Source organism: Cotesia typhae, unplaced genomic scaffold (genome assembly GCF_013202065.1).
Source record: "Cotesia typhae breed Kobodo isofemale line unplaced genomic scaffold, CoteBio_Ctyphae contig_20, whole genome shotgun sequence".
Lineage (NCBI taxonomy): Eukaryota > Metazoa > Arthropoda > Insecta > Hymenoptera > Braconidae > Cotesia > Cotesia typhae.
In genome coordinates this window covers 6,715,759-6,731,883 of record NW_027423725.1, presented here as the reverse complement: position 1 = coordinate 6,731,883, position 16,125 = coordinate 6,715,759, and the positions used below count along the sequence as shown (strand labels likewise).

General features: G+C 27.8%; 2 long non-coding RNA genes across 2 annotated transcripts; one reads left to right on the top strand and one right to left on the bottom strand.

Annotated features, from left to right (window-relative positions):
• The first annotated feature begins 5,743 nt into the window (after window positions 1-5,743).
• On the top strand, window positions 5,744-6,751 carry LOC141538200 (uncharacterized). The gene is made up of 3 exons (XR_012481028.1): window positions 5,744-6,097; window positions 6,177-6,354; window positions 6,419-6,751. It is a non-coding gene; the product is annotated as an uncharacterized LOC141538200 (long non-coding RNA).
• Window positions 6,752-12,513: 5,762 nt separating this feature from the next.
• Window positions 12,514-13,691, bottom strand: LOC141538224 (uncharacterized). Its single transcript, XR_012481032.1, has 3 exons — window positions 13,438-13,691; window positions 12,813-12,864; window positions 12,514-12,722 (listed from the first exon to the last, which is right to left on the bottom strand). It is a non-coding gene; the product is annotated as an uncharacterized LOC141538224 (long non-coding RNA).
• Window positions 13,692-16,125: the final 2,434 nt, after the last annotated feature.

Here is a 16,125-nt window from a genome sequence, read left to right as displayed (position 1 = left end):
AAATGTGCGATTGTAGATGGAAACACAAATAATTAAATAAATTTTAATAACTGCAGAGATGGAAAAATGAAAAGATATAGTTAAAAATTCCGTTACTTTACAAATTATTGAATTAAATAAATGATCAAGGTGCACTTGCGGATAAATAAACTAAGTAATGTCTAGAATTATTATAATATTATATGAGTGACAGGGTGTTGAGATTGAAAATTAAAATTGAAAAATATTTATTCGTTGAGAAAATTGAAATAGGTATTAACGTAGTTAAACAAAAAAATTAATTTTTGAATTTATATGGAAAGTAAAAAAGTGTTAGAACTAAAAGTTAAATTAAAAATGTATTCCATCTATTATAAAAAATAAATTGTACGTAGGTTGTAAAGAAATTTGAAAAATTGCAGTCAATGAAAGAATGGTGTAACAGGAAGTTAAATTTAAAATTAAGTGAAAATTAGCATAGCAGAAAAATAGACAGAGCTAAAAATTGAAATTAAAATATATTTTATGTATAAAAAAATTGAATTGATGCTAAGTTGGTAACCTGAATAATTCAATGTTTAAATTAAATTACTTATTGAAATTTTGTTATATAACAAACTAAAAAAAAATTACAAATTTATATTAGTGTGGTAGTGGTGAGGTAAAAATGATCTTAGAAAATCAAATTACACATTAAAAAATTAGAAAGCCGGATAAAAAATAATTGTGCATTCAAAGGCAGATAACTAAATAAAATCAAAAAATTGTAGAAGTTGAAAAAGTGGTAGAAATTAAAATCAAATTTAAAAATTCATAATTGGTGCACAGATGATTTAATGGAAAATTATAAACTTTGATGTAATGGAAACATTAAAAATTCATATTAGTGCGGAGATATTGAGGTGAAAAAATATCTTGGAAAAATTAATTATTTATTAAAAAGTTAGGGAGTCGGATGAAAAATAATTTTGTGTTCAGAGGAAGATTACTGAATGAAATCGAAAAATTGTATAAGTTGAGAAAGTGGTGGAATTAAAAATCTAATTTATAAAATGTTCAAAAAAATTTTTAATTTTGATTGGTCCAGAGGTGGTGAAATAACAAGTGAGATTTACAAATGGAATAAATTAGTAAAAAATTTCAAAAATTAAAAAAAAAAAGTATAACAAAGCTTGCAAAAAAAAACAAACAAATTCGAAAAATTGTAGTTGGTAAAAAGATAGAGTAATAGAAAATGAAATATTATTGTTATTAAAAATAACCGTAAAAATTAGTAATTTGGAAAAAGACCGGACTAAAACTCAAAATTAAAATATGTTTCATGTATTGGAAAATGAATTGATATTAGGTAGGTGATTTGAATAGTCCAATATTTAAATTAAGTTATTTATTAAAAATTTATTATAATATTAATAATTTATTAATATTAATAATTTATTATAATATTATAAACGGCGCACACATGGCATAATGAAAAATGATGTTCAAGAAATATTAAAAATATTAAAAATTTGTATTAGTGCAGAGGTGGTGTGGTGCGACATTATCTTGGAATTTTTTAATTATGAAGAAAAAAATAGGAAGTTCGACAGAAAAAAACTGTGCATTTGTAGGCAGCTAACTTTAAATTTAAATGTAAAAATTATAAGAATTAGCATAGGTGAGAAAGAGACGAAGCTGAAGATCAAAATTGAAATATGTTTTATGTATTAAAAAATTCAATTGATGCTAAATTGGTGACCTTAATGGTTGAATTTTTTAATTGATTGATTTATTCAAAGTTTCTTATGTGTAAGAAAAATCTGCACCCTTAAAAAGACAACCAAAGAAGTTTGAAAATTATAATATGAGAAAGAGAAAGGTCTAACAGACATTCAAATTAACAAATTAATTCATGTATGAAAATATTATAATTGGTGTACACATGATATAATGAAAACTTATATTCGAGAAATATTCAAAATATTAAAAATTTACATTAGCGCGGAAGCGGCGAGGTACCAAATTTTCTTCGGAAATTTAATTATATATCGAACATTAGGAAGTTGTGTAAATTGTATAAAAAAAAATTGCGCGCTCAAAGACACGTAACTAAATCTAATCGAAATATTTTAGAAGTTGAATAAGGGGTGGAACTCGAAATCAAATTTAAAAACTATTCTATAGATTTAAAAATTTGTATTGATGCGGTGGTGGAGAGATAACAAGTAAGATCTTTAAATGAAATAAATTATTGAAAAATTTCCACAATATACAAAAAATATAACCAACCTTTAAAAAAAATAAATTCGAAAAATTGTAGTCGGTGAGAATGTGTTGTATTAGAAAATTACATTTATAATTGTTAAAAATGAATGTTAAATCTAGCTTAAGTGAGAAAAAAGCAGCGCTAGAAATGAAAATTGAAACTCATTTTATATATTGTACAACCAAAATTAATGCTAGGTGGTTGACCTTAATAGTTCAATTTTTAATTTAATTTGTTTATTACAATTTTTTAATATGTAAAAAACAATATGCACGCTTAAAGAGACAACCGAATAAATTTAAAAATTTCAGTATGTGAAAGAGCGAAGTCTAACAAAAAATTGAATTTACAAATTAATTCAAGTATCGAAATATAATAATTGGTGCACACATGATATAATAAAAGATAATATTCAAGAAATATTGTAAATGTTAAAAACTTGTATTGGTGCGGAGGTAGGGACATAATAAGTAAGAACTATACATAAAAGAAATTACAGAAAATTTTCAAAAATATAAAAAATGAAAATCAAACTTAAAAATAAAATCGAACAAATTTCAAAAAATTGTCAGTGAGAAAGTGACGTAACAGAAAATTAATATGTAATAATTATTTAAAATGAATGTAAAAATTATTATCTGTGCACACGTGGTGTAATAATGAATTATCGCTGGTTAAAAAGAAACATTGAACCTATGGTACTGTATATCTGCATTGTATGTACTTATATACAGATATACAGTTTGTATAATTCAATACTTTTTTTTAATCAAGGATATTTGAGAAATATTCAAAATGTTGAAAATTTGTATTATAGTGGAGGTGGGAAGGTGAGAAAGTTTTTCTGGAAATTTAGTTACATATCGAACTTTTGAAAATCGTTTAAAAAATAACTGAGCACTCAGAGTCAGATAACTAAATCTAATCGAAATATTGTAGAAGTTGAGTAAGGGGTGGAACTCGAAACCAAATTAAAAACCATTCTATCGATTTAAAAATTTGTATTAGTGCGGTGGCACTGAGACAACAAGTGAGATTTTTAAATGAAATAAATTATTAAAAATTTCCACAATATACAAAAATATAACCAACCTTTTACAAAAATAAATTCGAAAAATTGTAGTCGGTGAGAATGTGTTGTATTAGAAAATTACATTTATAATTGTTAAAAATGAATGTTAAAACTAGCTTAAGTGAGAAAAAAGCAGCGCTATAAATAAAAATTGAAACTCATTTTATGTATTGTACAACCAAAATTAATGCAAGGTGGTTGACCTTAATAGTTCAATTTTTAATTCAATTAATTTAAAAAAATTTTTTTAATATGTAAAAAACAATAATCTGCACACTTAAAAAAAAACCGAATAGATTTAAAAATTACAGTATGAGAACGAGATCGGTATAGCAAAAAATTGAATTCACAAATCGATTCAAGTATTAAAATATTATAATCGGTGCAAAAGTGATGTCATGAAAAATAATATTCATGAAGTGTTTAAAATGCTGAAAATCTCAAGTGGTGCGAAGGTGTTGTAGTGAAAAATTTTCTTTAGAAATTTCATCACATATCGATAAATTTGGAAGTCATATAAAAAAGTAACTATGCAATTAGAGACATATCTTGAAATAAAAAAAATTATTGATACAATTATTTTTACATCGCTCAAAAAATATATTTTAGAATTGTTAACAATGAATGTTAATATTTTAGTAAGTAAGATAAGACAACGCTGAAAATCAAAATGAAAAAATATTTCATGTTTTAGAAAACTTAGATTAATGCTAAGTGGTTGATTTTAAGAGTTATATTTTTAAATAAATTTATTCAAAGTTCTGTATATGTCGTAAAATAAGATCTGCATGCTTGAAAATACAATCGAATAAATTTCAAAAATTACAATATGAGGAAGAAAAAGGTCTAACAGGAAATTAAATTCACGAATTGATTAAAGTATTAAATTATTATTATCGGTATACAAGTGATGCGATGAAAAATTATACTTCAGAAGTTTTAAAATGTTAAATATTTGTATTGGTGCCGAGTTAATTCAGTGAAAGATTTTCTTTGCAAATGTAATTACATATCGAAAAATTAAGAAGTCGGATAAAAATAACTGTGCATTCAGGGTCAGGTAACTGAATAAAATAAAAAAATTATAAAAGTTGAGAAAATAGTGGAACTGTAAATCAAATTAAAACAATATTCATCAGTTTTAAACATTTACACTAGTGCAAAGGTAGAGAGATAATCAGTGAGATCTATAAATAAAATAAATTATAGAAAAATTTCCAAAATATAAAAAAATTAAAACCAAACTTCAAAAAAAGAATAAGTAAATAATTTCGAAAAATTATTGTCGGTGAGAAAGTGGTGTAACAGAAAATGAAATTGATGATTATTAAGAATGAATGTAAAAATTATAATTGGAGCACTTGCAATGGAATGAAATATAATATGTCAGAAATATTGAAAATATTAGTAATTTGTTTTAGTGCGGATGTGGTAAAGTGAAAGATTAACTTTTAATTATAAATCGAAAAATTAGGAAGTATGAAGTCGTATGAAAACTAATTGCGCGCTCAGTAGCACGTAAATAAATCTAATCCAAAAATTGTAGAAAATGAGAAAGTGGTGGAACTCAAAATCAAATATAAAAACTATTCTATTTCTATAGGTTTAAAAATTCAAATGTGCGGTAGAAGTGAGATAACAAGTGAGGTCTTTGAATGAAATGAATAATTGAAAAATTTACAAAATATATAAAAAAATATAACCAACCTTGCAAAGAATCAAAAATATAGTCGAAAAATTGTAGTAGGTGACAAAGTGTTGTAATAAAAAATTACATTTTTAATCGTAAAAAATAAATTTTAAAATTAACTGAAGTGAAAATCAAAATTGAAACACATTTAATGTATTGAAAAACTGAAAGTAATGTTAGGTGGTCGATCTAATAGTTCAATTTTTAATTTTATTTGTTTATCACAATTTTTAATACGTTAATAACAATAATCTGCATACTTAAAAAGACAACCGAATAAATTTAAAAACTACAGTATGTAAAAAGAAAGGTCTAGCACATAATTAAATTTACGAATTAGTTCAAGTATTAAAATATCATAATCGGTGCGAGCGTGATGAAATGGAAAATGAAAATAATATTCATGAAGTATTCAAAAAGTTGACAATTTTAAGTGGTGCGAAGGTGTTGTAGTGAAAAATTTTCTTTGGAAATTTCATTTCATATCATTACATATTAGGAAGTAATAACTGCGCAATCAGAGGCAGGTAACTAAATCTAATCGAAAAATTGTAGAAGTTCAGAAAGTGGTGAAACTCGAAATGAAATTTAAAAATTATTCTGTCGATATAAAAATTTTGATTATTGCGGTGGTACTGAGATTACAAGTGAGATGTTGAAATAAAATGAATTATTGATATAATTATTGATACATTGCTAAAATATAAAAAAAAATAATATTATAAAACTTCCAAAAAAAAAAAATTAAATAAATTCAAAAAATCGTAATCTGTGAAAATGTAGTGTAACAGAAAATAAAATTTGATAATTATTAAGAATGGATGTGAAAATTGTAATTGCTGCACACGTGATGTTATGAAAAATTTTAGTCAAGAAATATTTAAAATGTTAAAAATTTGTATTATGCGTAGGTGCTGAGGTGAAAAACATTCTTTGAAATTTGAATTATGTATTAAAAAATTAGAAAGTTGGATAAAAAATAGCTGTACATTCAGAAGCTAGTATCTAAATAATATCAAATTTAAAATTTGTTCCATGTCATAAACATGATATAACTTTAACAGATAGTATAACTTCAAAACAGGATTGAAGATCTTCTAGTGTTTTAGTTAGTACTTGTTTGTCAATATATCTTCGTTTAGCTCTTGTTTTCTATTCATGAATTTTAACTAATTTTTTTCTTTCAGGCTTATGGAATCAGAAGTCTTATCATCGCTGGCATACCTTCAATTTCCTTCTTCAATACGAATAGATATAGCCCCTAACGATATATTTATTTCACATAGAGGAAGACGCGGAATAATAACTTGTTTCGTAAAAAGTTCAATTCCACTTATGAGTTTGTTCTTCTGATAAATGCTCAAGGTAAAGATATAACAATTATGAAACTTGCAATTCAAACACACTCATAACTATTGTTAATTTGCAGGTACAAACAATGTCAATGTTATCAACTATCATTGTCACGGCTGAGCGTATATTTTCGTGCAAAGACTGGGTAGAAACAAGTATGAATTGAAGTTTATATTTCTTGGAGACTGGATTATTTTTGGTATGTAAATTTCTGGTAATTATTTGCTAGGTCATGTAGTAAATAAATATGCATGTTGTAAGAATAAATTTAAAATAAATTTTTTCCGAAACACCTTTTAGGAAACTAAAAGTGCGTTGAAAATCTATATGATATTGACACAATAGAGTGTAGGAAATTATTTAATTTTTCATTAGTTTGAGTAGCTTGATAAATTTGCATGTTGTAGAAATAAATTGAATAAATTTATTTTTCCCAAACACCTTTTAGGAAACTAAAAGTGCGTTGAAAAATCAATGTGATTTTGATACGCAGTTAAGGGAAGTATCTTAATTATCATCATTATTATTATTATTCACTGGCCTGAGTAACACGATAAATTTTGATGTGCTAAGAGTTGAAGGCAACGATTTTTTTTTCTCGAACATCTTGTAGGAAGCTAAGTATGTTGAGAAATCTGAAATAAGTTGTAAAGCCAAAATTTGATTTTGGTATACTGCTGTTTAAACAATTATGTTGTTTTTGCCTATTTATTGCTAGATATTTTGCATACTTTTGTGCAAGCTCTGGACTAAAATTCAAAATTTTTTTCTCTTGAGCATCTTTCACAAAGTTAAAAGTGCTTCGAGAGAGTGATACGATTCCAAAACAATGCCGTTCAGAAAAATGATCTACTTCTAAACAATTATTATTATTTATTCACGTTTCACAAATAACGATACTGCGAATTGTATTTGTAAATTTTTCTTCATAAACACAAAAATCAGGTTGCAAAGTATTTCCATTATAATAAAAAAATTATATTTTTACAAAAAATTCTTTGCATCGTCTGAATTTCAGTTATAAATTATCATGATGAAATTTTTCGAGAAACCTAAACATCTCGAAGAAAAAAAATTTTTTTTTTTTTTATGAAATTAAAATATACATTTTTTCACTAACGCATCATAAATTTCTCTATTTTCATTGAAATACATGTGCTACTACACACATTTGTGTTTCAAATTATTTTCATCCAAATGATATATTCGAATATTTTATTAAATTTCGACGCAATTCTGAAATCATTTTATTACTTTTATATGAAATCATTTTGATTTCCCGATATCAGTAGTAGACAAATACTTATAAACGACTTAGGTGTCGCTAATCAACAGTATTAATTTGATCCAGAAGATAATTTATTTTTAAATGAATATTTTGCCGCTGGTGGCGTTTGCTGTCATGGGTGCAAACCGAGTTACCGACAGATCACTATCCTACAGGTTCTTAATGTGTGAAAATACATTTTTCCGAATTTTCGGAAGTAAACATAACAAATTTTGTTAAAAAAATAAATTTAGTAGAAGACAATCTAAAGATTTGTAATATGTCACAATAAAAAACTCCAAGTTAGTCGGTTTTACAGTTTCATAACAACCCAAGTTAACATACGAGTCTGTGAGAAATCACTCCAAGGATGAAAAAGCTCCAGAAATAATTTTTAAGCTTTGAAATTCTATACGAGTCAATAAAAAATCTGTTTTAATTCTAAAATGTGTATTCTCTGAATAAACAAATTTTTTGCTCTTTCAAAATGAAATAGATAAATTTCCCTTGAATAAACCAATGTTCATTTATTTAATTTAATTTTTATCGATTCATGTTTGGCGTAATTATAGCTCACATATATTTAAATATTATCAAATTATATTTACCATGGTGACAGCAGGTTCTAATGCTTCAAAAATTACGTTATCTGACAAACTTTCCTTAATATTTTGTTCTTCATCAATTTTTAAGGCTTTAATCTCGATAACTGGCTTATTTCGATGATTTACAGATTGCAACAGTATCGGCTTTATTTGAGTTGATTTAATTTGTCTACAATTACGTTATTGATTACGTATTATTAAGTATTTGATAATATCATTAAAAAAGTCTGTTTTTTAAGTTCTATCTTATATTAAGAATTTAAATTGCAAGTTTCTAGAAATTATTACTCACTGACTCGATAGACGCTTTATACGCCAATCATATTTTGTTCGTTTTGGAATAGCCATTACACTCCCAAAAGTATTATATTGTTTGTAAGGACCTCGCTTTTTTTTTCGACTTGCTAATTTTACGTTTTTTGAATTATCTCCAATTTTTCTTTTTACTGACATCTTAGTAATGCAGATTTCGTAGTTTGATATAAAAACACCTAACACAGATATTCAATTTAAAGACACGCTTCTGTTTATGTGTGAAGTGAGCGTTCTTTTTTTCAAATAAAAATCAATTTTCATAACTTACGTCTGACAGCTGTCATAAAACTGTGGTTAAACTAAGTGCATCAATTTTGATTCACGAACTAATTCAACTTATATTAATCATAGGTGCCTTTTTATCAATACCTAAAATATATATTGTTTAACGTTGCCCTGGTATCCTAAAGTATATCTCTTGATCGCATAATTTATAAATAAATACATTTTACAAAGCTTGCGAAATGACTACGGTTGAATCGAAACAAATATTAGCCCTCGTACAATGGGTTGGGGGAAAATTTGATAAAACATACACTCCAGGAATTCCAATCGAGTGGATTTGTGATTTTGATGCTAAAAATTTCAATCCCTTGGAAGACAAAGAAACCTATTTAATTGAATGGCGTCACAATAAACCAATCAAACAAAAAAACGGGTGGAAAACTTTCGATGCACGTGTTGTAAAAATATCTTGTAAATAATCTGAAATATATTCATTTATTTACAATTTTTTTTGTTACAAACTATTTATTCACAGTTTAATTAATTAGAGGTTATTTATTTACAATGTATTGATTGATTTTTTCTTTTCATTTAAAGACAGCATAAAAGTATTGAACAACGAAGTTGCTCTGTTAGAGGGCAGCGTTACTCCATTAAAAAGTAAAAAAAATCCAATAAAATTTCCAAAAAAACGTATTTCAGAGAATTTTTCGGATGATGATGAGATTAGAGCATCCACTTCAACTCAATCAGTAATATTTTAGTTATTTACTTTTGATAAGTATTAACGGTAATGTTTGCCGAGTTTTTATCGCTGTGATATTATAATTTACAGCCAAGTAAAAAGTTAAAAAAAAGATCAAGCGTTGCAAAAAACCTTAAGAAGGCTGCAAGTGGACGAAATATTCCACCCCTAAGTAGTTAAACAGGGGGGTGCTACTCAATCGGCAAAACAGATTTGTGGGTTCGTATCCATACTAAGGGATCTACAATACCGACTGTAGGTTCGTGACAAGTATCATCTGTAGACGTGGATGACCTGTTTTACCGACAGTGGGTGTTGCTTGCGGTAGATATGTATGGCATTATGGATGAGGTTTTTATCGAGGTTATAGGTGACGCTGGTGGGGAATTCTGTCGCCATCTTACTATCCACCATTTTGAATCCGCCATTTGGTGGCTGCTATCTCGTGGCTGCTATCCGCCATTTTGAATTTGAGTTCAACATTTTGAGGTTAAAAAAGCATCCTCAACTATTAACCTGTCTTCGGCTCAGCCATAACAGATCAATAGTTCAGGATTACGCATTTGTAGTATGGTATATCCATGTTCTATATATTTAAAATGAAGTTATGTCAACTACTTGCGAGAAGGATTTCACGCAACGCCATCTGGTGACAGCGTGCATTACTTCTAACCGCGTAGTAGATGACTCATTCTGTTCTAGAATTTTCTAACTGCGTAGTAGATGACGTCATCAGACAGGCTTAAACCTGTTCAAGGTCATATAACTGCGCAGTAGATGACTCATTCTGTTCTAGAATTTTCTAACTGCGCAGTAGATGGCGTCATCAAACCGGTTTTGAGGTAGAGGAGTGGGGGTAACTGCGCAGTAGATGACTCATTCTTTTCTAGAATTTTCTAACTGCGCAGTAGATGGCGTCATCAAACCGGTTTTGAGGTAGAGGCGTGGGGGTAACTGCGCAGTAGATGACGTCATCAGACAGGCTTGAACCAGTTCAAGGTTGCGTAACTGCGCAGTTTTCTTTGTTCTATTTCTAACTGCGCAGTAGATGACGTCATCAAACCGTTTTTGAGGTAGATGAGTTGGGGTAACTGCGCAGTATCCTCTAGCTATAAAAGCAGCGCGCTATAACCGTACTTCACAAAAACGAAGTACATGTCTCCAGTAAAGTACGAGCTGGTGGTGACTACAAGTTGAAGTACTAGTTCTTGGTGATATACATCTTCTACCTATCAGTATTACTAATTGTAAGTATTCATTTACTGTCTAATCAAAATATGAATTGAATGAAGAATCATTCAATTAATTAAAAAAATTTTTACAGCAATCAATCATGGATCTTACCAAGATAAATGAGGTTAATTGTCTTACTGGGGTTCTTCCTGTTAAAAAAATGATCGAGTTGGAGTTTAATCGAGAATATAAGATTAACGGTATCAAAGCTATTACAACTCAGTATGGAACTAGGATTGTTGCTAATATAAACGACGAATTTAACATTTATCTACCATCAAGAACTATTCAACATCTAAAAGATGATAACTTCATGAAGAGTTTGAATGAATTAATAGATTCAAACTATCTGTTTCTGCGTTATCATGGTGGAAAATATAATAAATTTGAATTTATTAATTCTAGTCTTGATGTAAAAATGACCAGTGGAATTATTTAATCAATAAAATATTGGATATCAATATAAATAATTCATTGTTTTTATTTATAATCCCTCGTTTTAAATGTAAGTTCAATATTTATAATTCAAATGTTAATGTAGATATATCAGGGATTATATTTTTAATTTAAATTCCCGCGCCTCTTACAGTAGTGACAACTACTATTAGTTTAAATTCTACACATCTTACAACAGTCACATATACTATGTTTATTTATCGCGGGGAATGTGAGTGGCTCAAACAACCTTCTCCACCACGATCTTTTACCATGCCACCTTTAGGAGAGTAGTGAAAGGTGTTTTCCAATAGTAATAGTATGCTACCGCTGTTGGACTATATCCCCCACCCTCAACCATTTACCTATGCCCGGCGCGTCTTAATATTTAAGTTACCTCTTATTATTCAGGAATTTATTATTATTTTTTATACGTAAGCCATAATATTGTTAGAATTATAATAATCTGATTTATGATAAAAATTTTAATTATTCGATTTTATATCTTTGTTAATTTTGAAAGTCAATATTTTTCAAATATTTATAAAGAAATATATATTATTATCTCAATTAATTGATAAAGGAACACAACGTATAATTTTTCTTAAAAAAATGATTATTATTATTATAATTAGATTTATGATGAATAATTTTTAAAATTAATTTTATATCTTTATTTATTGATTTTGAAACTCAATATTTATAAAGAAATATACATTATCTTAATTAATTAAGGAACATAAAACATAAAAATTATTTAATCATCATCTTGATCATTCTCGAAAAATCCTTCATCTTCTAATACATTGTTGGTATTAACCTGCTGAATCGCTACAACAATTGCTTGTCTTTGTCGGTAGAAATTTATCATTCTTCTAAATAAACCACTTATACAATCGCCAATTGCCACATAATCATCATTGTTTATCTGGATATCTGCTTGCTTCATAAAAGTCCATGTCAAGCATTGATTGCTGATAATAATGTTTGTTGTTACTTCATCGATTATAATTTCTGAACCATCAATCTCGTAATCATCATCATGCAACAATTTTAGAGATATGTCTCGGAAAATTAAATTAATTATTTGGCTAGATGTTCTTACTCTGACCCATTCACTTGGAATTAAGATGCTGTAACAAAGCTCAGGACCCATCGAAGGATACACTGCAATAAATCAAGATGAATTTTAATGAATAGATAAAAAGTGTATAATTGTAACATATAAAAACTCACCTGGTAGATGCAGCCCATTTTGCACCACATACTAATCATAAATTTCAGGGTACATTTCAATCAATAGATCACCTGAAAATATGTACCGATTTGGTGATGGTTCAAGATCTCCAGGTTCCTTGAACCACCAGGATAACTCTTTATGACTTATATCTAGAACTGTTGCAAGGTTGTTGATAGTTATGATGGAATCATGAAATTTTTCACCTCCCAGAATTAACGCACCAAGTTCTACCACTATTAAGTCCCATAAGGTATTCGGATCAATTGTATACCATTCTACAGGGAATATAATTTCATATGATAAGATATTACCCATCTACAAAAAATTATTACTCTATTAAATAATTTTCCAGCTTTTTATACAATATTTCTTAGATTAAATAAACTCTATTATATGTTAAATTACCTTTTTACTGTTGTTGTTGTTGCTGTTGTTGGTTTCAAGTTTTGAAATATTTCTAAAAATGATAGATTAATTAACATATTCATGAATATTATCATAGTTATTAGTATTATTATTATTATTATAACCGTTATTATTAATAAATATATCTAATAATCATAGGAATTATATTTAAAACTAGCACTTATACATTGAAATTATTTTTTTATTTTTATTAAAAAATAAATATTATTATTATTATTATTAATTTGATGATTAATTTTCGTATAATTTTCAAATATTCTACATGTGAAAATTTTTGTAATAATTTATCCAATAAAAAAATTCTAAAAATTTCCAGATGTCGGCTAACTTAATTATTAATTATTGATGATTATATTATAAATGAAATAATCAAACATATGGAATAAATTTTAAACAATAATGATGTTAAATAATTGTTATTTTAATTGAACACAAGCATTGATATTTTTTTATTGAAAATTAAATTATTGTTATTAATTTGATAATTATTAGTGATTAACTTTATGACATGATTAAATAATAATGAATATAAAATATTGATAACATATAGATTGCAATTATTAATTGACGAAATTATACAATAAATAGTAAAAAAATAACTTACGTTATGAATGTTGTTAACGTTTTTACAAAACTGACGCTTTACAAGTTTTAGCTTGTCTATCTTCACATAATTTTCATCTACGCATTATTTTCTTTCTTCCTATTATAAAAAAGTTCCATAACATCGACCAATAGAAACTCTTAGGCCCAAAACGTATCATGCTGATTGGTTCTTTTATTAAACATACACTATACACAACCGGCAAGTTGGTATTTTGATGTATATGAACAATTGACAATAAACATTGTCATGTAGAAATTATTGGATATATATGATAATCATTTTCAGTATACCTAAATGCAAAATTTGTTCAAAATAGATTTATTTTTTCAATAACATATCAACCTATCAAAATTCTGCTACCGGTTAACGTTTGGCGCGCAGAAGTAGCCAGTTTGAATAATAAAAATTTTTCTCGTAACTGTTAGAATAACTCAATTTCGTATTCGAAAATATTTTTATTATTAATATTATAAATAAAATAAAAAGTTATTGTAATTTTATCAAATTAATTTAATGATAGTCGGTAAAGTTTTCATATACACTATAGTTGATGTTTAATCGATGACAAGACTCATACACTCACGCCATCTCTAGTGTCAAATAAGCATCAACTGTGGTGTATTTTGATTGCACTTGGAAAAGTTGTTTTGGAATACAGCAACATCCGCGCTTCTTCAGAGATGAATATTACTAATTATTTCTCTCAAGAACTATAGTTTCGATTCTAAAAAACGTTTTTATGAAGTAAAATTACTCGGTAAGATATAATGTCAAATCAGCGTCATCTCGTGGAGTAAAAAAAATCAATTCAGCTTAAAATTATTTGAAAATATATATTTATTTGAAAATTAAAACTACTTGATCGGGGAAAATAAAAAGATTAAATTCATATTTTAATAAATTTATTGATTATTAAGAAACCAATCTTTTAAATTTTTTACATTTTCTAGTGCACATAAATCAGTTAAATAATAATGATATTTACAGAAATTATTATTACATATTTTCATGCTTTTCAATGATGGACATTTAAAATCATCAAGATCAATTACAATTTTGTTACATTCAACGTGATTTTGAATCCATAACTTTTTCTCGATACCTTTGACATAAATAATTTTTTTATTACAAGTTAAATAATTGAGAACTTCTTTGAGCTTGTAATATGAAGTTGTTCCAGCATTCCAACCGATTCCATGATAATTTCGGATCAGCCAGGTATTCAGACGTTGATAGTTGACTGGTAACACCTTCCAGTGATATGGCGGTTGAAATAGTGTGTATGACAACTCTTCAATATTATCAATATCATGTTGAATTGTTATTGAGGCCAACTCCTTAACAATGAAGCGATTATCAGCTCCTCTGAATCCTTGAATGTTTACAATGATCTCCATTCTTACTGCTCTCGATAACGAGAAGTGACTGAATGATGACTCTTAAAGTCAACTCAACCTTTTATAACCCGATCTCTGGATTTACCCCCACCACTCGATAATCTTATTGGTCAATTATTTCTTCTTGGTTAATTGATAATTTGATTGGTTATTCAAAGTACACAGTAGATTTTTCAACTATGTAGTATATGACACTATCCAACAGTTCTGAACCTGTTCAAGGTCTCGTAGCTGTGCAGTTTTTCTTTGTTCTATTTCTGTTGGGTAGTAGATGACGTCATCTCATTTTTACAGGTTATGTTTATGCTTTCCCGCCATTTAACTCATTTTACAGGTTATGTTTATCTTATATATTTTTATACTTATTATAGTAAGGTTTATAGTTAAAAACGCAAAATTACAAAAAGTTTTTTCTTTATTTGCTATTTTTAATTACATTAAGTTTATTGATTATTTTTAATTACAATAAGTTTATTAATCAGTACAGGTTCAATAATTTTATTTAATTCTTGTATTCGTCGGCGAAATCGTTCTCCGTCTCTTGCTGCTTGTTCCCATGGACCTTTCCTCGCTTGTCTGGATGCAAAGTCCCACACATACATGTAACGTATGGTGGGCTTGGGGTCAAACTGTACCATTAAGTAAGTTTTCTCACAGTGCTGCTGATGGGATTGTACTCAACTATTCGGTCGTGAATTATTAAGCAGTAAGCAGCAGTTTGATTTGGAAACTGTGCTGACGATTCAAACTCCAGACGTATATCCACAGGTCCAGACTTGATTGACTCGTTCTGCTTGGAACAGTTAATTATATACAGAGGTGCTGTACTTAGAAATTTTTTCTTAGCCAATAGCGGTTCAGCTTCTTTCCCATAGTAAGCACTTTGTGTACATATCATACATCAAGGCATACTGATTATGCACAATGTTGAGGTTCAAATTTCCATATGGATAACTCTGAGAGTTCAAGAACAGCTTAATGTCTCTTATGCTGCAGTGATCAAACTCGCTTGCGTTTTGATTCGATTGATTCTTTCTTGGTGTTCGGAATCCAAGGATAACAAAACGAGGTTTCTCAAGCTGATTTGTTGTTTTGATTACCCAAATATGCTTGTTGGTAGCTGGTAGCAGTGGATACTCATACAATTCCCAAGTCCGGAAACTGATTGGGATAGCTGGATCGGAGGTTATGTAATTCAGCACCATAATTTTTGCTTGTCAGACATTGTTATGTATGGTACAATCCACTCAATTTTTGAATCGTAATTGAAACATTTTCATTCTCAACG